Genomic DNA, 23407 nt, shown 5'->3' on the forward strand with positions numbered 1-23407 from the left:
AGACAAGAGACCCATTTCCCCAGTTTTGTAGAGCTTGGAAGCTTTGTTTAACTCTAAGGGGGGAAGGAATTCCCCTTAAATAGGACAGCATAGAAATATCCCAACCTCTAGGGAAACAACACCCAACAGATGTATCATGCAAGCCATATATGCTTAATGTTACATTTTCTAGTAGCCACATTTAAAAAAAATAAAAGAAACAGGTGGAATTAAATTTAATAATATATTTCATTTAACACAGTATATCCAAAATATTATTTTAACATAAAATCAATATAAAAGCTTATTGATAATTTTTTTTTTTATTCTAAGTCTTCAAATTCTGGTGTATATTTTGTACTCACAGCACATCTCAGGTGGGACCAGTCACTTCTCAAGTGCCCAAGGGCCACATGTGCCTGGTGACAACTGTATTAGATGCCTCAGTGTTACTGGATGGGAACTTCTAATATATATTGGGGTCTTTTTTATAGTGTAGCATCTGTTTTTCTCTTTCTTCTAATAATACTGCCCACGTTCCTTTTTAGGAAACAACTCTCTATGTTAGTTATTTAATTGCTGATTGTTTGGTTGGATTGTGTCCCCACCAAAAAAAAAATATGAGGGCTTCCCTGGTGGCGCAGTGGTTGAGAGTCCGCCTGCCGATGCAGGGGACACGGGTTCGTGCCCCGGTCCAGGAAGATCCCACATGCCGCGGAGCGGCTGGGCCCGTGAGCCATGGCCGCTGAGCCTGCGCATCCGGAGCCTGTGCTCCACAACGGGAGAGGTCACAATAGTGACAGGCCCGCGTACTACCAAAAAAAAAAAAAGAAGTTCTAACCCCCAGTCCTTGTAAATATGATCTTACTTGGAAATAGTGTCTCTGCCAATGTGATCAAGTTAAGATGAGGTCATTAAGTGGACCCTAATGCAATATGACTGGTACCCTCATATAAAAGGGGAATTTGGACACAGAGACAGACAAGCACAAAGGGAAGATTATGTGAAGAGACACAGAAAGAAGATGGTCATCCATAAGCCAAGGGATGCCTGAGGCGACCAGAAGCCAGGAGGAGGGGTAAGAACAGGTCCTTCCCTAGGGCTTCCGGGGGAGTGTGGACCTGCTGACATTTTGAGTTTGGACTTCTGGTCTCCAGCACCGTGAGAAAATTAATTGCTATGGTTCTAAATGACCCAGTTCATGGTACTTTGCGATGGCCGCCCTAGCAAACTAATACACCACATAACAAATTGTCCCAAAATTTAGCAACTGAAAACCACAGGCGTGTATGACCTCACAGTTTCTGTGGGCCAGGAATCCAGGTGTGGCTTAGCTGGGTCCTTCTGGTTTAGGATCTCTCACAGGCTACGATCAAGGTGCCAGCCAGGGCTGTGGTCTCATCTCAAGGTTCAACTGGGGCAGGATCCACTTCCAGGTAAAATCAGTTGCTGTGGGCAGGATTAGTTCCTCGTGGGCTGTGGGACTGAAGACCTCAGCTCTTCATCGGTTGTTGGCCAGAGGCTTCAGTCAGTTCATTGCCATGTGGGATTCTCTTTATGTGGCCCACACATGGCAGCTGCTTCATCACGGTAAGCAAGACCGTGCAATGAGACAGAAGTCAGACTGTTTTGTAACCTAATCATCAATGTGATATCCCCTCATTTTTGCCTCATTCTATCCATTAGAAGCAAGCCATTAGATCCAACCAAATTCAAGGGGAGGGGGTCACACAAGGGCATGAATACCAGGAGGTGGGGATCAGTGGGGCTGTCTCAGAGGCGGCCTACCACGCTCTCCCAGACTGTGCCGAGGCGTGGGCAGGTGTGCAGGCCTATCACTTTCTTTCTCATCCAGGAGAGACTCAATTCACCCCCAGTCCCTGGAACCCCAGAGCTGCCCTGTGTCCTGCCCTCCCCAAGCCCAGTCCTTCAGCGGGTAGTTTGTCGGCTACCCTGTACCATTTCAAAACTGAAGAGTCGAGTTTGTTTCTTGCATCCATCAAATTCTAATGGATAAAGAGGAGAACGAATTTTCCTAATTTAGAAAAATAATGAATTCTAAACCTTGAACCCAACTATTGTAAAGCAAATGCCCACCTGCTCAAGTGGATGGATGGACGGACGGACGGATGGATGGATTGATTTGAATCTCTATGCGACTTGCCCACCGACCCTAATCACTTTCGTCCGCCCAACAACTTTTAAGAGCAAGGGTCACGATAACATCAGGTTTCCTATTTCAGTTACATTTCTTGGCTTTTATCTACTTGAGGCAGAGTGGCAGCAGTGGATGTGTGCGTGTGTGAGTGTGTGTGTGTGTGTGTGTGTGTGTGTACATCCTAGTTTGTTCACATTTATTGGCTTTCTTAGGTCTTCTGAAATTAACCAGGCCTGCTAAGGGACATTAGTAAATATTTGGTCATAAAGTGTCTCCAGAGAACCATTTTCTGAGTTAAGCACACCCGATAAAATCCTCTTGCATCACTGAAAGCCTTGTCTGGCTGTCAGGCAATGAGATCGTTTTATTAAAAAGACTCATGATGTAGTGAACAAAAGCTTGGGAAATAAACTCTAATCCCCAAAGGAAGACTCAGTACAACTCTACTCACACTAGAGTATTCAATTTAAGGCTTATATTGAATCCTATGTCTATAGTTTACTGCCCTAACTACACAGGAGTTTTTAATACAAACCAATTTCAATATATTTTACGATTTTCCTTGCCTCTGTTAAAGCACAAATAACAAATTTTGCTGAAAGATTCGGAGACAAATGCAATAGACATTTCCAGGGATGCATCTTACAATCACCTGGTTTTCATCAGACGCTGAGTACCTAGGATTGTGTTGGATGCCCTGGGCACCCAAATGGGTACTCTCTTTTTTCATTGGCTTTCCAGGGAGTTCTGATATACACCAAAGACAATAGCTCTTAGGAAAACAACGGTGTGTTTATTCAATAAATATTTTAGGGCGCCTACTGTGTGCAAGAATCATTCTAGATGCTGGGGACACAAGAGTCAACAAACTAGACAACAAAGTCCCTTTCTTTAAAGAGCTGTCATTTTAGAAGAGAGAGAGAAAGTAAACAGACATGTAAATATATACACTACAGAAACTGCTCAGGAGCCAGAAAAGTCCTCATTAAGTAAGAAGGTGCTTTTTTGGGAAAGATCTAAAGAAAGTGCAAGGAGGGAGCCATTCACAGATATGGAGGAAGAGTAATCGTGAGGGTTTTGGAGCAGAGTAATTGATAGTCCAGCTTATAATTTTAAAGGATCCTCCTGGCTACTGTATATAGAACTGACTCTAGGCGTGTGAGGGATAAAGAAAATGTAGGTAGATGGTAATTGCATCACGATGCAAAAAAATTCACGATGGTACTCGAATCCAGCGAGAGGTGATGGTGGTGGACCAGGATGGTAACTGAGGATATGAGAAGACGTGATTGGATTTGGGATACAGTTTAAAGTTAGAACAATGGGGATTTGCTCTTACGTTAGATTTGGGATGTGACGTGAAGACAGGTTTTGAGGATATCTTCAGCGTTTTAGCCTTAGTAGCAAGAATCATGACATTGCCATTTCTGAATAGAGAAGACAGAGGGAACATTGTGTTTGCAGGATGAAGATTACGAGTTCAGTTTTTCACGTGTCGTGTTTGAGATGCTGTATTGATTATCTATTGCCACATAGTACATTTTCCCAAAACTTATCATCTTAAAACAACAAATATTTATTACCTCACAGTTTCTGTGAGTCAGGAATTTGGGAGTAGCTTAGCTGGTGCTTCTGGCTCAGGATCTGTCGTGAGGTGGGGGTCAAATTATCAGCCTGGGCTGCGCTCATCTGAAGGCTTGACTAGGGCTGGAGGAGCTGATTTCAAGATGGCACACACTCAACATGGCTGTTGGCAGGAGGCTTCAGTTTCCTATTGACTGTTGGTGGGAAGCTGCACTTCCTCACCACATGGGTCTCTCCATAGGACTTGTTGAGTGTTTTCCCATGATGGCAGCTGGCTGCCCCCAGAATGAGTGATTCAAGAGAGCAAGGCGGGAGTCACTATGCCTTTTATGACTTAGCCTCAGAAATCATACGCTGTCATTCCCATAATATTATGTTAGAAGAAAGTCATCAATTCAACTCACACTCAAGGAGAGAGAACTTAAGCTTCTCTCCTTAAGGACATTGTATGAAAGAATTCATGAACATTTTTTAAAAACCATCACAAATGCCTATTAGACATTCAAGTGGAGATATTGTACATGCAGCTGGTTATACAAATCTGAAGCTCAGTGGAGAGGTCTGGAATGGAGATACAGCCTGGGAGTTGATAAATGTTCATTATCATTATATCCTTATACCATAGCAGTTATGAGCACAAGCTTTGGTGTTAGATTTGAGTTCAAATTCCAAATCATGCATTCACTAGCTATTTGACCTTCATGGCCGTATGCAAACCTCTTGCAGTCACACTCTTTTTTTTTTTTTTTTTTTTTTTTTTGCCGTACGCGGGCCTCTCACTGTTGTGGCCTCTCCCGTCGCGGAGCACAGGCTCCGGACGCGCAGGCTCAGCGGCCGTGGCTCACTGGCCCAGCCGCTCCGCGGCACGTGGGATCCTCCCGGACCGGGGCACGAACCCCGTGTCCCCTGCATCGGCAGGCGGACTCTCAACCACTGCACCACCAGGGAAGCCCCCACCCTCTTCTTCTTTATAAAATACCTAGCTAGTCTTATCCCCAGGGAGCCTTGGTCCACCCAAAATCCCGAAAGTGAGGTAAGCTGGTTTCCCAAAGAAAATACCAATTGCAGCACCAGGATAAAGAGGAAGGAAGCCAGACAAAACCAACAGACACCCATATAGACATTTCAAGTAGAGCAATGCCAACGGATCCCTTTAAAAGATATTTGCACATTGGGATGTGAACCCTTCTCTGTTTGTCCAAAGAAATTGGTCAAGAGTGTCCTTGATACCTATGAAATAATTGATCTGAGTGGATTTTTATAGTTTTAAACAAAGGAGAGACAGAGTTTTAGGGAGGCAGGGAGGAGAAATAGGCATCGCACTCAGCAACGTGACCCCGAGAGAGGGAGGGACTACCCCACATTCCCTAAATCCCCACAGGAAGCAGCAGACATCTGTGGGAAAGCTTCAGAATAGCACAAGCTTAGAGAAGGAGGATGTCAAGGCGTTTTTACCCGGATATCAAAGGCAGGAGTTCTCCAGCTGCCACCCAAGCCACCATTGTAATATTGATCATAATTTTCAAACTATCTCCACCACCACACCCAGCAGGGATTCGGAAAATTCACGACGGTACTCGAATCCAATGGGTGGGAAATGAGGAAGAAAAGTCACGACTCCGAGAAAACAAAGAAGCTAGTGAGATGCGAGACGGATGAGTCCCAGTTTTAGAAAAGTTTAAGATCACTAAATTTGTAGACACAAAGCTATTCTTTGATTCATTTGAATATAATGGTTGATTCATTTTTTATAATGATTTTATGAATGGGTACTTTTTAATGACGTTTCAGATTTATAAAAATGTGCTGGAGAGTAATAGAGCAAACACCTCTGTTCCCACCCAGTTAAAGAAAAAGAAAAAAAATTTATATAGTTAACAAACCATGTATATTGATTGGAGTCTTTAAAGTATGGCTGTGATAAACATACAAAAATGAAAACAAGCTATTAAAAAATAAACAGTAGACAGAGCAATAGAAGAAATTTTAAGAGCAAAATTACAGTGGCTGTGTCTTACATGCTCATTATGGACTGCGTCTTTAAGTAGCTGTTTTTCTTTAATGAATAAATAATTACATCCTTTCTTTTTACAATAGACCCCTGTGAACCTCTCACCTCTCTGATCATATTTCCCTCCTTCTCCTCTAAGATAACCACGATCCTGAATTTGATGTTTGCCTTCCCATGCATATCTTTATATCTTTTACATTTTTATCCCTGTATGATAGACAATATTCTGCATGTTTTTTAAACTTCATACCAATGGTATCATTCTGCATTTATCCTGCAACTTGCTTTTCCCACTCCACGTTAGTGTTTGAAATGTACCCATGCTGGTTAGGGTAGCTCCAGCTCCTTCCTTTCTGCGGTAACATGGCTTCCCATTCTAGAAGCAGAACACAATTTATTTATTCGGTCTCCAAATGTTGAACCTTTCGTCTGTTTCCAATGTGTGGCAAAACAGACATCTTTGCAGTTGACGACTTGTCCACACATGTGTTTTTCTAGGTATCTGCCTAGGAGTGAAATCGTTCAGTCTTGCAGTGTGCCCATGAAAATCCCCTTTGCTCCCATCCCTACCAATTCTTGCTAAAAAAAATTTTAATTTTTGCCAGAGTTTTTTTTCAGACTGGAACAAAAATCTCATCAAATTGCTTAACAGAAATTCTTTATCTCCACAGGCTCGCCAGCCTCATCCACTCTCTCACCCAACCGGTGATGCTATTCCTTTTCTGACACCATTGACACATGGCTCTTTCTAGAAAACCCCAGTACCCATAATTCTTCTCAGTCTTCTTCCTCCTCCTTGATTTTTCTGCACTGTTGGACCTTGTTGGCCTGCGGTCCAGTCGGGAAAAAAACCTCAGCAATTGAAGACATGTTTCCTCAAATGTGGGATCCTGCATTTGAGACCAGCATCGTCCAAGAGAAATATGTGAGCCACACACGTACTTTAAAATTTCTAGTAGCCCCATTTCAAACAACAAGAAGAACCAGGTGAAATGAGTTTTAATAATACAGTCATTAGAGTATTATAATTTAATAATATAATATATATAACTATATTATTAAAACAATAATATAAAAAATGATACAATATTGTTATTTCAGCCTGTAATAAATATATAAATTATCAAATGTGTTTTTCAGATTTTTTAAAAATAAACCTTTAAAATCTGGTGTGTATTTTATACTTATAGCACATCTCAGTTCAGATGAGCCACATTTCATATGCTCGATGGCCACACGTGGCTGGTGACTTACATGGAGACCAGAGCCATCCAGACTCTGTTTTTCAAAGTGTGGTCCTGTAAAACGAGTTAGAAATCAAGAATCTCAGGCCACAGCCTGGAGCTGCTGAATTTCAATCTGCCTTTTCACAAGATCTCAGGTGATTTTTGTGCAAGTCAGAGTCTGAAAAGCGGCTCTGGAATTCCATAAGGACCTCAAGATCCAGGACCCCCATGGCATTCTTGTTTCACTCTGTCATTCACTCATTAAATATTTGTTTTGTCAGACTCTGTGCCAACCCCAGGCTGGGTCACGAGCATAAATTGGAGAATAGTCCTTCCGTAGTTCATGCCCTCATGGAGATTACTCTCTGTTGAAAATGAAAGAAAAACCCAACTCAAACTGGTCCAAGCACAAATGCAAACGACCGGTTATGATTGTGAGCGCGGGATCTGGAACTAGCTGGCTGTTCTTGGGCGAGTTTCCTCATCCCTCTGCTCCTCCTATGCTCTGAACATGAGAAGAGCGCTGTGCTGGGCACAGTTGGTTATCAGCCCAGAATCCATCGCCCTTTCTTCTTCACCAGCCGAACTCTGACTTTGTTGCAGGGTTCATTCCTCTCCTATGTGGCCTGGGTGACCTGGGGAAAACTGAGATTACCCCCAGCTGTTCAGGGCATGGCATTCCCCTGGCCATTGTTCCCATTATGTCACATGCTTGTCCCCGAACAAGTGACTGTGGCCAGAGAGATACAAGGTTCCAATCGCCAAGCCCTGAGTCCCAGGCCCCTTCCTGGATTCAGGGGTAGAGTGAATTCCATCCAAAGCTCATGGAGAGAGCACCTACTGGGTGCCAGGCCCTACATTCCACGTACATTCATCACCCGATAAAATAGTCTTATCTTCAACTAACAGAAAAGGAAACTGAGGCCAGGAGAAATGAAATGACTCCCTTAAAATCACACCTGCAGGGAACAGCCGGCCAGGAGAGCACCTGAGAAGGCGCCCCGAGCCAGTGACCACGCCAGAATAGGTTGTGATTTCGCTCTCTCCCCTCCCCCCCCCTCCCCTCCTGCGGTCCTGGGTGCCACATGAAGGGGACACCACAGGCGGATGGGGTGAGGCCAAACCCTGGGAGCTTCTGTTTTTCACGCAGTTTCCTCACTTGTAGACCCAACAGCTGCCCAGTCTCATGGAAAAGTAGAGCATCAGTGTCTCTTTAGGGAACCAATGGTCCACGTCATTGTCAAAGCACCGACACCTGCTGTATCAAGTTCAATCTAGAAAACTCCACAGGCTCGTGGTGAAGCCCATGGGCCCTCGGCCTAATTGACAGGTTCAGATCCCAGCTCTGCCAAACGATGTGATCTCAGGAGCGTTCTCTGTTCCTTGGTTTCCTCATCTGTCAAATGGGTTGTCAAATCACAGCACCTTCTTCATGGGGCTGGTAGGATTAATTGGAGCACAGGCAGCATGGTAGACACAGTGAAGTTGGTTATTATGGCTATGGTTCCTCTTCAGACCATCCCACTGAAGGGTAAGACTTAACTTTAGCTATTTGAGCCTCTACACTAAAGGGCCTGCAGGACGGAGGAGCAGCTTTGATTGTCAAGGCTGATGTCCTCAAGAGCATCTTCCCCTCTACAACTGCTAAACTGGAAACCTCTTGGAATAGTAATAATAATAATACAAATTGTTGCCAATAATTGAGAACTTGATATGTTCCAGACATTGCTAAGAGCACCTTCCATACAATTTCATGGGCCCATCATTGCAGCTTTAACAGGAGGTGACATTATGGTGCCCACTCAAAAAGAAGGCAACGGACCTCATTGAGGTCACATGATTTAATAGCATCATTAGAGGCAAGTGGCCGACCCAGGACCTCAGTTCTCCCTGACCCCAAAGGCCATGTTTTTCATTGTCAGCTGGATATCAATGCTCCGTAAAATGGTCAGATGCTCAGCTCTCAGACTGGAAAGAATTGAGAAGACTGAGAAGATTCAACTTTGGCAAGAGTATGGAAAGCGCGGTATTGTCAGACCCTGCTGGTGCGCATGTAAATCTGTGCCTCTATGTTGGAAGTGAATTCAGCAACAAAAATTCAAATGGGATATGCACATACGCAATAACCCGGCAACTCCACCTCTTGGTACCTGCCCAAGAGAAACACCTAGTGGACAAAGTGAGGCTGTTTACAGCAGCGTGGTGCAAGCTGGCAACAACCTCCAGATCCCTTCGTGGAAGAAGGGCTCACGTGTTATGAATGCAACCACTGGCCGGCTTCGACGAGGCTGGATGTAAACACGGAATAAGTCTAGGGTACTGACATGAACAATCTCCTCTACGTAATGTTAAAAGTGAAAACTAAGCAAATTACAGAAACAATAGAGGAGAACGAGGCTATCTGCATTTTTAAAAACCTTACTCATCTATGTAATGCATGGGAAAACATCATGAAAGATACACATCCAACTGCTGGCAGGGATTATCTCTGAGGAGAAGGGTGGATGGGGGAGAGCAGAGAATTCAAGAGTGGCTAGGTTTTTCTGCATTATTTGAATAGTTTACAAGACTATGCATGTTTTCTTGGGAAATTTTTGCAGAGTACTGGGATTAGATAAGGCTCAGTAAAAAGGAAGACCACCATGCAGTGACTCATAATCTTCCTGACAGCTCATCTCGCTGGAAAAAAAAAATGCACATTTTGCACATCTGTACAAAACCTCATTCAGGGTTTTCGCTGAAAAAAGTGTCCATGAGACCTAGTGACCCCTGGTTTAACGGACCTGCAATGGAGGGAAAGATTATGGTGGATGAACGTGCCACAAGGCCTTTGCTGCCCCTCCCTGGAGAGGTGGGATCTGATTCTACCCCACCTGGAATCTGAGCGGCCTCAGTGATTTGCTTGACCATAGGATGCACCAGAAGTGGTGCCCTGGAACCTCCGAGGCTACTCATAAGAAGCCTGGTTTGCAGCTCTGTCCTTGGGACGCTCGCTCTGGGGGAATCCAGCCTCCGTGTAAGGACTCTGACTCCCTGAGATCATGCTGCAGAGGCCACATGGAACAGACAGTGCGAGCAGGGCCCAGCCTTGCAGCCATCTTCGCCAGGACACCAGACACAGAATGAAGCCGCTTTCACTTCCAGACCAGCCCATCCACCAGCCTTCAAGGGATCACATTCAACACCATGAGGAACAGGAAAACTGCCCAGGTGAGCCCTGCCCACATTCCTGAGCCACAAAATCAGGAGACATAATATACTGTTTGTGGCTTTAAGCCACTAAGTTTTGGGGTATTTGTTACTTGGCAATAACAGGAAGGGGATGCATTCCTATGATCTGGAGTGAAAGTGGGGACCCCAGCTATCCAGGGACCCTGGGAGGTGTCTTCCCTTCAGACCTGATATCTTAAAGTGTGTCCTGACCTTCCACTGAAATAATTTCCTCCCTTCCCTCTTTCCTGCCTTCCCTCCTGTTTCCTTTCCCAATCATTAACTGAGCACTTTCTAAATAAATACAAAGCATGGGACAGACTCTGGGGAAACAAAGATCGGTTAGATTGGGTCCCTATTCTCAAGGGACCATTTCAGTGTGAAATACATAGACATGCAACTAGTGACAATAAATTTCAAAATCATAACTACAATGCTACTACTTAGCATTAATTGGCTTTAGATGGATGAACCCGTTTAATCCTCTAAGATGGGTCTGGGTCCCATTATTATTTCCATCCATCAGCTGAGGAGACTAAGACACACAGGCATGAAAAATCACAAAATCTCATGAATAAGGAGTAACAGAGTCCAAATGTGAACCCAGGCTGCCTGGTTCCAAAGCCACCAAAACTGTTGGGGAGAGAACAGGCTGTAGGGCCCCGCAGGAAGCAGGGAGACCCTCGAGGATTACGATGGTGCCGGCTCAGGTCCAGGTGAAGGTGTTTTGCATGTTTAGGACTGAAGGGCTGGCCAGCAGCTTAGAGACGTACGCGGAATGTTGACTTGATGGGGTTGGCTGCTGGCTGCGTCCCTTCCACACAATCTCATGGAAGCACGTGAGGTTTGGGGTGAGAGAGAGAGAGAGAGAGAGGTCAACGATGGAGAAAGATTTGCTGGGAAAATTGAGAGTTCAGTTCGGTGAAGTACGTTGGAAATCCACGGACTCCTTTCAGCGGCCTGTGGTAAACGAGTCCACTTTTTCAAAGGAGGAGATTTCATTCTTGAAAAAGCACCTGCTTGGGAATTCCCTGGCTGTCCAATAGTTAGGACTCCAAGCTCTCACTGCCCAGGGCCTGGGTTCAATCCCTGGTCGGGGAACTAACATCCCACAGGCCACACAGTGTGGCCAAAAACAACAACAACAACAAAAGCACCTGCTCAAACTCATAGGGACAGAAAGTAGATGGGGGGCTGGGTTGCCAGGGGCTGGAGAAGGGGAGACAGGGAGTTAGCGTTTAGCGGGCGTGGGGCTTCAGCATGGGAAGATGAAAAGCTCTGGAGATGGAGGGTGGCGATGGCTGCACCGTGATGTGAATGGACTTCATGTCACTGAAGTGTGCCCTAAAAATGGGTAAAACGGTACATTTTACGTTATGTATTCTTTACCACCAAAAAAAACAACCTGGATTTTTGGAGTCTCTGGAAAAGTTGGAAAATCTGGCAAGACTGTGATGCCCCTCCAGGTCCCCACTCACATGTCAGGACCCTCGGACACCCAGGTTTTCGGCTCCGCGGAAGGCCCAGACCAGCTTTCCAGGCAATCTTCCTCCTTCTGGGTGATTCCTTTGCTCCATCCCATTCCCGAGGCCCAGGAAGTATCAAGGAGAGAGTCAGGTCTCTGGGGCAGAGGAGGACAGCCGGGCTGGGACCTCAGGCTTCTAGTCTGTCTCTAAGTATGGTGATTGTCGTTGCCCCGTGAGTAGCCGGCTCTGAGCCAGCATTAACTAGTCACTCGGCAATTCCTGAAGCACCTTCTTCAGCAGAAAAGCGTGGCCTCACCCTGCACTTGGCCAACAGGCCCCGCCAGTGCCCTCTCGGCGGCATGGGGCTGGGGCTCCTGGCCTGAAAGGAAGAGTGGAAGCAAGGCCACGGGCACAGGGAGCTCTGCGCGTCGCTGGTGTGTGTCTGTGTGCTGTGTGTGTCTGTCACCACCACCATCACCACCGTCATCATCATTACCTGAGCTGCACAGACCAGAACACACAAGTTGGAAGCTTGCAAATGTGTTTCATCTGTCCTACATGTGTCTTTTACATTTTGAACCAGTATTTTTTATAAAGGGAGATGTCACGTAAATACCCTGGTTTCTGGCTTCTTTTTAAAAATCTGAAGATTTGGTGACATGGACTTGCATTCCCACCTGGCACCAGTCAGCCAGAGCTAAGTAGCCACTGCTCCCTTTAAATGGGTCCAGGTCCCCAGGCCGCCCTCCCCAATTCACAGGTACACATGTCCACTCACATCTGAGCCACCTACTGGCCTTAATGGCCTTGGAGTTTGTCACCTCTGCTCTAATCCAATCCCTCCCTCTCCCCAGGGATGACCAGAGAGGTTGTGTGGCCCACCCGAAGTCACCCAGCAAGTTGCAATGGAGTTGGGACTGGACCCCAGGCCTCTTGGCTTTCAGCTTCCTTATTGTCACTAAGGTATTTATAACTGTGGGGCTTCCAGCATCCAGGACTGTGAGAAATAAATATTTGTCATCTATGCCCTCCAGTCTCTGGTGTTTTTGTTATAGCAGCCCAAACGGACCTAGACAATCCATTTTAGGATGCTGGGACCCTGAGAAATAAGCCTCCTCTTTACATTCAGATTTTTTTCCTGAAAAATGAAATATAATTTTAAAAAGACGTTTCTGATTAAACAGACTCCAGAAATGACTAAACAGAAAGAGATACGTTCTCTTCCCTCATAAGAAAATTTATAGATGATATTTCTATGTATATTAGATTAAATCATATGGTCTTTTATTATGACATTTAAAAATTTATACTCTGCCTCATTTCACAAAGGAGTTAAAACAGAAATTTGGACATATTTTATGGAAATAATTATTTAACTCAGAGTCTGCTTTGTTACTGTAATATTCAAAAACTTTCTAGGAGAATTATGTCTTTAGGGGAACTCACAGGCAGTCTAAAGAGATGCTAGACGTACCCAAAGCAAACAAAAACACTAATTTGGAAAGCTACACCCACCTCAATGTTCATAGCAGCATTATTTACAATTGCCAAGATTGGGAAGCAACTTAAGTGTCCATCAACAGATGAATGGGTAAAGATGTGGTATATGTATACAATGGAACACCACTCGGCCATAAAAAAGGAATGAGGGGCTTCCCTGGTGGCGCAGTGGTTGAGAATCTGCCTGCCAATGCAGGGGACACAGGTTCGAGCCCTGGTCTGGGAAGATCCCACATGCCGCGGAGCAACTGGGCCCGTGAGCCACAACTACTGAGCCTGTGCATCTGGAGCCTGTGCTACGCAACAAGAGAGGCCGCGACAGTGAGAGGCCCGCGCACCGCGATGAAGAGTGGCCCCCGCTCGCCGCAACTAGAGAAAGCCCTCGCACAGAAACGAAGACCCAACACAGCCAAAAATAAATAAATAAATAAATAAATTTTTTAAAAAGAATGAGATTTGGCCATTTGCAACAACGTGGACGGACCTGGAGGGTATCATGCTTAGTGAAATAAGTCCAGTGACAAATACTGTATGTATGTTATCACTTACCTGTGGAATCTAAAAAATAAAACAAATGAATGAATAATACGAAACAGAAACAGACTCACAGATACAGGTTACCGGTGGCGAGAGGGAAGGGGAAGGGAAGGGAAGGGAAGGGGAAAAGTAGGGGGAGGGGATTAAGAGGTGCAAACTACTATGTATAACATAAATAAGCTACAAGGATATATTATACAGCACAGGAAATATAGCTAGTATTTTATAACTACAAATGGAGTATAATCTATAAAAATATTGAATCACTATATTGTACACCTGAAACTAATATAATAAATCAACTGTACATCAAGAATAATTAATTAATTAATTAAAGAGATGCTAGATCAAACCGTTTTTGTGAAGTTCCAGATAGTAAATGTTTTAGGCTTTGCCAGCTATAACCGTCCATGTTGCCACTACTCAGCTCTGTTATTGTAACACAAAAACCACAGACAACATGTAAACAAATGAGAGCACTGTGTTCTCTTGAAACTCTATTGCATCTAGATGAGAAGACGGATGTTAGCTGAACCTGTTGTGTAATCATTTCACAATATGTACAAATCAAACCACCATGCTGTAGCCCTTAAACTTATACAGTGATGTCTGTCAATTGTTTCTCAATAAAACTGGGGGAAAACATTAATAAATACTCTAGCCTTTGACCCAAAAATTCTGCTTCCAAAAAATCTAGCCAGAAGGAAATCTGAAATGTGAAAAAAGCTAAATGCACAAAGATATCCAATGCAATCTTTTTTATAAACAATGAACACTTGGATCAACTTAATGTAAGTGCTGTGGTCCGTATGTTTGTTCTTCCAAAATTCATGTGTGGAAATCCTAATGCCCAGGGTGATGGTTTTAGAAGATGGGGCCTTTGGGAGGTGATTTGTCATGTGGGTGAAGACTTCCAGAGTGGGAGGGTGCCTTATCAAGGAGACCCTAGCCCCTTCCGCCATGTGAGGACACAGTGAGAAGTCTGCCACCCAGGAGAGGGCCCTCACCCTGCCACGCTGACCCCCGATCGCAGGCCTCCAGCCTCCAGAACCATGGGAAATAAAGTTCTGTTGTTTATAAGCCACCCAGTTTGTGGTGTTTTGTTACAGCAGCCCAAACAGACCAAGACACTAAGTACACGGTAGTAGCGTCAAAATACACATTTCATTCATCAATGGGAGATGTTACAACCTTCAAAAATTATGGTATGGAGGATATTGATAACTGGGGAAAATGCTTTATTTTATACTTTTAAGTGAGCCAGGGAGGATGCAAATTTGTTTATAAAGTTCAACCTCAAAACATAACAATTTTTTTTTAAATAATGAAAAGAATCATGGTCACACATTAGCTGCCTCGAAACTGGGAAAGTACGGGTGATTTTCCTTTTTGAGGGTCTACTGGGGTGGTGGTTGTTTTTTAATTTATCAGGAAACCCACGTCTTTTCTTTCCAGAGCAACCTGGAGCAACCAGGGAACAGCAAAGCTCTGTGGCCCAGTGGTTAGGTGCGGTGGTGGGGAGGGGATGCTCGCTCCATATTCTGGGTTCAAATCTCAGCACCTCCGCCTCACCAGCTGTCTGCCGGTCACATAAACGCCTCAAGGTCTAGTTTCCTTCCCTGTAAAATGGGAATGATATCAAGTTCCTGTCTCAAAGGGGAGTCACGAGAATTAAATGTCAGTACATAAAAAACAAAAATATGGAATTACCATGTTGTATACCTAAAAGTAATATCATACTGTGTCAACTATACTTCAATTTGCAAAGAAAGAAAGAAAGAAAGGAAAGAAAGAAAATGCACAGCCTGTTGCAAATGCTCAGGAAAGGTGAACTCTCCTCCAGTCTGGTAGAAACAAGCAATGCATTTAGGGAAATTCAGACGAGTTACTTGCCCTTCGAATCTTGATTTCCTTAACAAGTTTCTCTCAAGCCAAAAGAATTAACACCTTTAGAAGAACGTCTCCTCGAGTCTTAATGAAGTTTTCACGGATTTGTTTTTCATGAAATTTTCTTTTTTATCCAATTTAAAGGATTACCCTTTAGTCTTCAATCATATTTTTCCAACTGTCTTGCCCTGTCTTTTATGAAATCATGGCAATAGTAAAAGCCAACTGTATTTTTTTTATCCCCTTAACTGGCAAGATCAAAACTTGATATCCACCCCTATGATGACACCAGTTTTTCAGTGTTATTGGTTAATGAAATTCCAAAAATCTGAGCACCCTGGCCTCCCCAACCCAATAGAAGGTCTTCTTGGACAGTCGCTTTCAGCTGCTTTTGAGATGTTTGTCGTGCACTTGGCTGCCCTCGAGTTAGAAAGTTCTTCCTCGGGGAAGCGGTGCCCTTTCTTTGGGTCCTCATCTGTCTGTGACAACCAGCACAGGGAGGGGGTAAACCAGGTACCACGCTTGGGCAGCTCTGATGCAATCGTCAGGCAGACATGTGAGAGTGTGTGCTGTGAGCCCTTTCCCTCCCATGGAAGAGGTGAGAATCCTCGCTGTGGTTTTCGGAGCTGATGCCTGGTCTGTTTTATATTTGTTGACCCAGCGATCTACAGTCGTTGATTAATTTCCTAAAGTTGGCCTAGAAACCCAGCAGCCAGCCCACTGTTGGTGACTGCGGCCTTTGTTCCCTTACGATTGCTATTCTGAGCAAATACTGCCCCCGTGTGGACAGAGGCTGCATTACCATTGCCTGGGAAAAAAACCTTTCCGGGGGGCCACCGTTTAAGGAAGTGGCTCTAATGGGCTTTCCCTAATCAAACTCAAGTTCCCTCTCTACCTGTCCTCGTGTCTATGTTCTGAGTGTTCCAGAGAAAGTAGTCCAATTAAGTAGAGACTGCTCTAAGATAAGGGTGTGAATTTAGGCTCCACTGCTAAGTGGACACCCCCTCCCAGGCTCAGTTTTCTTTTTTTTTTTTTTAACATCTTTATTGGAGTATAATTGCTTTACAATGGTGTGTTAGTTTCTGCTTTATAACAAAGTGAATCAGCTATACCTATACATATATCGCCATATCTCCTCCCCCTTGCATCTCCCTCCCACCCTGCCTATCCCACCCCTCTAGGTGGACACAAAGCACCGAGCTGATCTCCCTGTGCTTTGAGGCTGCCTCCCACTAGCTATTTTACATGTGGTAGTGTATATATGTCCATGCCACTCTCTCACTTTGTCCCAGTTTACCCTTCCCCCTCCCCGTATCCTCGAGTCCATTCTCTAGTAGGTCTGCGTCTTTATTTCCGTCTTGCCCCTAGGTTCTTCATGACCTTTTTTTTTTTTTTTTAGATTCCATATATATGCGTTAGCATACGGTATTTGTTTTTCTCTTTCTGACTTACTTCACCCTGTATGACAGACTCTAGGTCCATCCATCTCACTACAAATAACTCAATCTCGTTTCTTTTGATGGCTGCAGGCTCAGTTTTCTAATCAATAAAATGGACCAGCAGGCGCCACACATAACTTGTGAGACTGAGATAGAAAAACCAGAAACTAAAAGCAAAATACAGCCTATGCTCCTTGGCATGAATAAGGAGTCAATAAACATTCACTATAATCAGTTCTCATAGAGAATTTTATGCCCATATTATATAACAATTTTTCAAATGTTGTAATTAATAGGGTACCAATTCACTGACTAGCACAACAGAAGTCTTGGTGGGTTTTGCCGTGAAGGGTTGCCTCAGTCACTATTATTCATTCATTTACTCATTAAATATATATTTAATAATATTTAAAATAAAATATATTTCTTTAGCAACTCCTGTTTATCACTGTTCCAGGCATTCAAGACTCAATCGTAAGGTGCAATTAATATCGTTTAGACTAAAGGTCTGGGGGAAAGTAACACACTAAGAATGGGTTTTCCTATTGAAAAATAAAAGAAAAAAAAAGTGTATGTGATACAATAACCCATATAACTAAACAATTCCACTCCTAGGTATATGCTCAAAAGAACTGAAAACAGATATTCAAACAGAAACGTGTACGTGCAAGTTCCTAGCAGCACTATTCCCAACAGCCAAAAGGCAGAAACAACCCAAACGCCTATCAACAAATGGAAGATAAACAAATGTGCCGTATCCATACAATGGAATATTATTCAGCCATGAAAAGGAACAAAGCACTGATTCCTGCTGTCACATGGGTAAACCTTCAAAACATGATGCTGAGTGAAAAAGCCAGGCACAAAAAGGTCCATATTGTATGAGACCATTTGTATGAAATATCCAGAATAGGTAAAGGCATAGAGACACTTGCATAGTTATAACTACTGATTTTTCAGCTTTTAGAATCAAACTCGATAAGTATGGACAACGTTCTTATGGTTCTTATGGTTCCAGAACCCAGATCAAGTGTCACCAGTCTTGAACATGGAACAGAAAAAGTACAAATAACATAAATTGAGAAGTGGAAGTAGAGATGTGATGAGACGGGGCAGACACCATCATTATCATCATTTCACAAGAGGGGAGGCAGAAGGTCCGCAGCAGAGCAGCTGTTCTCAACTGAAGGAGGTGCTGCCCACCCCCAAGGACACTTGGAAATATTTTTCTCACGTAACAGGCAGATCCTCCACCTTGGGTAGGGGTGTGGGCAGGAATGCTAACGTTCCGTCTTACAATAAATGGTCAGTCCCACGCAACACAACTTTGTTCCCCCCAAAATGCCAACAGTGCCCCCACTGAGAAACACTGCAACGGGCAAGCTAAAAATCCTGGCACAGTGGAATGGAGAGGATTCGAGAGACGAGAGCTAGTAGCCATAACGCTGGTAATGCCAGTAGAAGCTTGGAAAAACGGTCTTGCATCAGAAGAGCCGCACTGAGGGAGTAGGGAGGTAGTGCAAGACCCTCGTTTTTCACTATAAACACTATTTGGCTGTTTTAACCATTTGCATGTGTGATGTTGTTTATTTTTACATAAATGGCCATTTCAACAGTATGGAAAGGGCTATGTAGCTATCGGCTACAACATTTCACTTGAATTTTTTAATGTTTTCTTATGTCACATGCCCTTTGGTTTCAAAGACAAATCCAGCTTGGAACTACACAGCAGCTGTTTGTTTTTCAAGGGAAGAAAATGCATCATTTGAAGCCACATAATTCACATCTCAACAAAGAAGCACCCACGTTTCTGTTTACCTGATGACGGGCGCCACCATGTGGCAATGATGTGTCCCCAACCTTCAGTCCACACTGCCCGAATGAAGATTCTCAGAGAATTTCTAATTTTGTAGCATTCACACTATTGCAAATTGGGTGCGTACCATGGAACGCTAACATGTATCTAATTCACAATTTCAAATTTGCATAAAGTAAGACCTCGCTGCGTCAGCTGGGGTCCAGTCAGGCGGATGCTACTTCTGAAAATCTGTAAACTTCTCAACCCCAGGCGTAGTTTGTATTGTAGATAAAAGGAAGCCATCGAGCTGGCTGTGATTTACGATTATTTGCTTTATATTAAGGATCAGCAAAAGGCAATAAAAAGAGTCATTAGAGGATTCCATTTTCCAATTTGCTACACTTGCCTGCTCACCTTCAAAACTAACCGATAATAATGAGGGAGAGATAATACAAGTTCAACCAAAAGTTCAAGTCTTGCTGTTGATTTTTGACATTGCCTTACTGCTTCTGGTCGACAAAACCATGGATCTTGTCGTTCTGCTGCTTTGCACCCTGCATCTGTTGTCCACATGATAATGGCAACTCCTTAACCGGCTAACCAGCACGTCTGCAGCCTCTTCAAACCCTGCCCTGGCAGAAAATTCTCTTACTCAAGTGGATCCCACCTACTGATGATCCCTGAAGTGGGTCTTTCTGCCTTCAACCTCCAGAGGGAAGTTGGAAGGGAACAGCAGGCGCAAACCCTCTCAGGTCCATGTGCAAGTCTCAGATTAGGTGACACCTCCAGGAAGCCCTCCCGACCTTCCTCATGGGGTTCAGATGCACCAACAGGTGGGGCCTTCCAGGAATGGGAATCAAGTTCAACATGGTGGGATGAGCAGCCCCACAGGGTCTCTACTGTATGAAAGTTCAACCCCACTTGGAGGTAGCCTCAGTGACTCAATGACCATGTCCCGGCATGGAGCTGGAATACGGCTGTGACTAAGTCCAATCATGTTAATCCTCTGCTCAAAGCCCTCAGTAGCTCCCCATCACGCTCAGAGCAAAAGTCAAATCCTTCCAACAGCCAGCAGGTCCCCATCTCCCGTCTCCTCAGCCACCTGGCCAGCCGGCCACCTGCGCTTTCTCACTGTTCTTGAGTAACCCAGGACCTTTGCACGAGCCACAGTAAGCCAGATCTACTTCCGGAACTTCTTGATGGAGTCACCTTAGAAGGGGGGAGAGGGGGGAGGGAAGAGAAGCAGGGAGACAGGAAAGCAGGATGGGTTCGTAGAGAAAGAGGAGAGGGCGAGAGGGCAAAGGTCAATCCGCTCCCCCTGGAGCCGAGAGGCTCCTTCCTCCAGGACTAGATTTCCTTTAATGTTGGGACTTCACCACACCCTCCCCCCACTCTCCAGGATCACTGATTTGAACCTGTACCTTCCTGCCCCACATCCTCCCTGTAAACTAGAAGGCAGAGGCATCTCCATCCTGCCCCTGGCTCTCTCTGAAGCCAACATCTGAGGCAAAGAGGAGAAGACGATGGTGACCAGTTTCTTTCTTCCTTTTTTTTTTTAAATTAAACTGGGTTTGGGGCATTCCCGGAAATAAACATCAAACTAGAAGTGGTGTCATTCTACTGCAGAGTTACGGTCACTGAGTAATGAACATAAAGGTTAGCTCGTGGGATGTTGAACTATAAAAATGTTAAATATTTCAATAAAATCACATTAATAGAGTCTCATAGTCCCTGCAGCATTTGCAATAACACAAATCACTATTGCTCTGTCTTGGGAAATTTTGTCCCAAATAGTTGAATAGCAAAGCTGGTTGGACGAGTAAACGAAGCTTGTTCACAACAGCGCCACCTGGTGGTGTAGTTTATTTAGCACTTTCCAGGGTTAAAATATCTGGGGTCTTGGTCAGTTCCATGGGGAAAATAGTCTTGAATTATTCAAAGTGTTCGATTATTGACTGTCTTTAAGAACGCACCTCTCAAATGCAATTGGCAAAAGTGAATTGTGCTCATCGCCTTCCTCATGACTAGAGACTGGTTTGGTCCCAAATGTAATCAAACCCCAGTAACTGCTTTAGCTTAATTCACAGAAATATTCACTTTACAAAAACTCACGTAGAAACTACAGCCAGCTACCCATCTCTATGTTAAAAGTACAGACCTAGCTCAACCCCTTTACCAGCCATGGACAGGTTACTTAAATTCTCTGGGCCTCGGCTTCCTCATCTGTCAAATGGTGAGAATAAATTCTCCGCCTTAAGATAACGCATGTAAAGCCCCTTCATGCTTTTCTATTAAGTAAATGCTCAACGAAAAATCAGAAGACATGGATTCTGAACTATTAAAGGTGGTTATTTTAGAGGAGGAAGTTTCACTTTCTATGTTATAGATTTACACGAAGCTTGCTTCTTCATAAAGACATATTGTGCTTGTAGTTTTAACTAATCAACGGGTTTTTTGTACTGTGGTAAAATACACATAACACAAAATTTACCATTTTAACTGTTTTCAAGTGTAAAACTCAGTGGCGTTAAGCACATTTACATTGTTGTGCTTCTATAACCACCCTCCATCTCCAGAATATTTTCATCTTCCCAAACTGAAACTCTGTCCCCGTTAAACTCTTCATCTTTCTCCCCTACCCCTCGCTCCTGGCAGCCACCATTCTAGTTTCTGTCTCTGTGGACTGGACTATTCTAAGTGGAATCATGCAGTATTTGCTCTTTTGTGCAAAATCAGGGTTTTTTAATGGAGTATACAGGAGGCATCAAGCAATACCTCTGTCTTCTGTAAAGCCCTCAGTCAACTGTATTATTCCAAAAGTCCTAACAGTGTGGTCCAGGGACCTCCTCCGCGTCCAAAAGACCCCTCAGGGGGTCCAAGGGTCAAAAGATCTAATACCAGGAAATTATTTGATTTTCACACTCTCGACTGGAGTTTTCCAGAGGCCACATGGTGTGCGATGTCCCCAAAGGCTGAATGCAGGGCAGTAAGACACTAGTGACAGTGACAAAAAAGTGAAACCATGCTATTCTTCTCATAAAATGTTTTTGCCTTGGAAATTTTATCTACCATGAAAAGATATGTTATTTATATTAACATGTAGTGGGTTTGTTTTTCCTCATGAATTAAAGTTTTAATTCCGTTTTAACCAGAATATGGTAAATATCAATAGGCATAACCCAAATAAAAAAACTTTCGAGGACCCTGAAGAATTTTTAAGGGTGTAAAGGGATTCTGAAGCCAAAAGTCTTCAGAATGGCCGAATTCTGTCAACCTTTCCTACAACAAATGATGCTTGGATTGGCATAGACCTAGGAAAACTTTTTCAGCATATATATCGGTGATTTGTGAATGGCTAAACTTCTCAGACGTGAATAATACCCTTTTCCAGGCACTATCTCTGCTCTCCTGCAACCTGATTATCAAACTCTGCCCTCAAGCCATCTTCACATCCTTCACACCCTCACAAACATGCACACCCAGTAAAAAAGCAATCATTCAAGTACTCCAGACCAAAGCTCTCTCAATCCTAGCTATTTATTAATCCTAGCGTTTATTCCTCTAAAATACCAGTCCCACCCACAATCATCCTCTCGGTAAAACTCCTCTCACTTTGTATACTGATGTATAAGCAAAAATAAACTAAGCAGTGGTGAGCGTGAATTACATTTGTTGCCATGGAAGTGCTTATGTCAAGGAACTCAGTAATTAATTTCAAAGGTATGAGGTTATTCTGACATAATTCTCGGCAAACACCTCTCCGTCTTTAATGAATTGCTGGGCTAGAATAAACCACATATATTATCCATCTTTCCATCCATCCATCCGTTCTGCCAACAAATATTAAGAGTGCCAAGCTCTGCACAGGCCTGGGGATACATTGATAACAAATTTCTGCCCTCAGGGAGTTCACCTGCAACTGGGGGAAGACCAAACAAATGCACATTATAATGGCAGGTGGTGCTGAGTGCTAGGAAGAAAGATAATGCCAGATCCAGAGACGGAGAGGGCTGGAGAGACTTGGGGGCTGGTGATGCATGAGCACTTGAACATGGATTATCCAAGGTACCAGGTATAAAGGAGGTACCAGGCATGACTCAGCAAGGGCATCACTGCTGAAAGAGGAAGGTGCCTAAGATGTTCCAGAAGGACAACCAAGTCCCCTGTGGTTGCCGTAATCAATGAGAGGAGGGGATGGGGGAAACCAGGGGTCAGGCCTGGTGAGCAAAGCCATGGCCAGGATTGGATTTTATACTGTGAGTCGTGTAAGATCATTGCAGGGTTTGAGCAAGGATGGGGTAAAATGACCTCTATTGTAAAAGATAGTTCTGGCAGCCACGTGATTAGATGGAAGAAGAGGTTAAAGAGGGAAGAGGGGAGACTAAAAAGGTGAAGTCATCAAGGTGAAGCTCGTGTCTTGGTCTAGGGTGATGGCAATGGAGGTGACGGGAAACGGCCATGTGTCCGGATGTGTTTTGAAGGAATGGAGGGAACGTTTGCTCTTAGGTTGGACGGGAAATGAGAAAGAGGAGTCCAGGGTGACTGAAAAGGGTTTGGTCCATTCCACAGAGGGAGGAAGATGGGCTGCCATCATTCCAGGCACGTTGAGCTC

Source organism: Delphinapterus leucas, chromosome 15, assembly GCF_059928025.1.
Source record: "Delphinapterus leucas isolate spDelLeu-1000000601 "Yukka" chromosome 15, BTC_Dleu_Yukka2, whole genome shotgun sequence".
Lineage (NCBI taxonomy): Eukaryota > Metazoa > Chordata > Mammalia > Artiodactyla > Monodontidae > Delphinapterus > Delphinapterus leucas.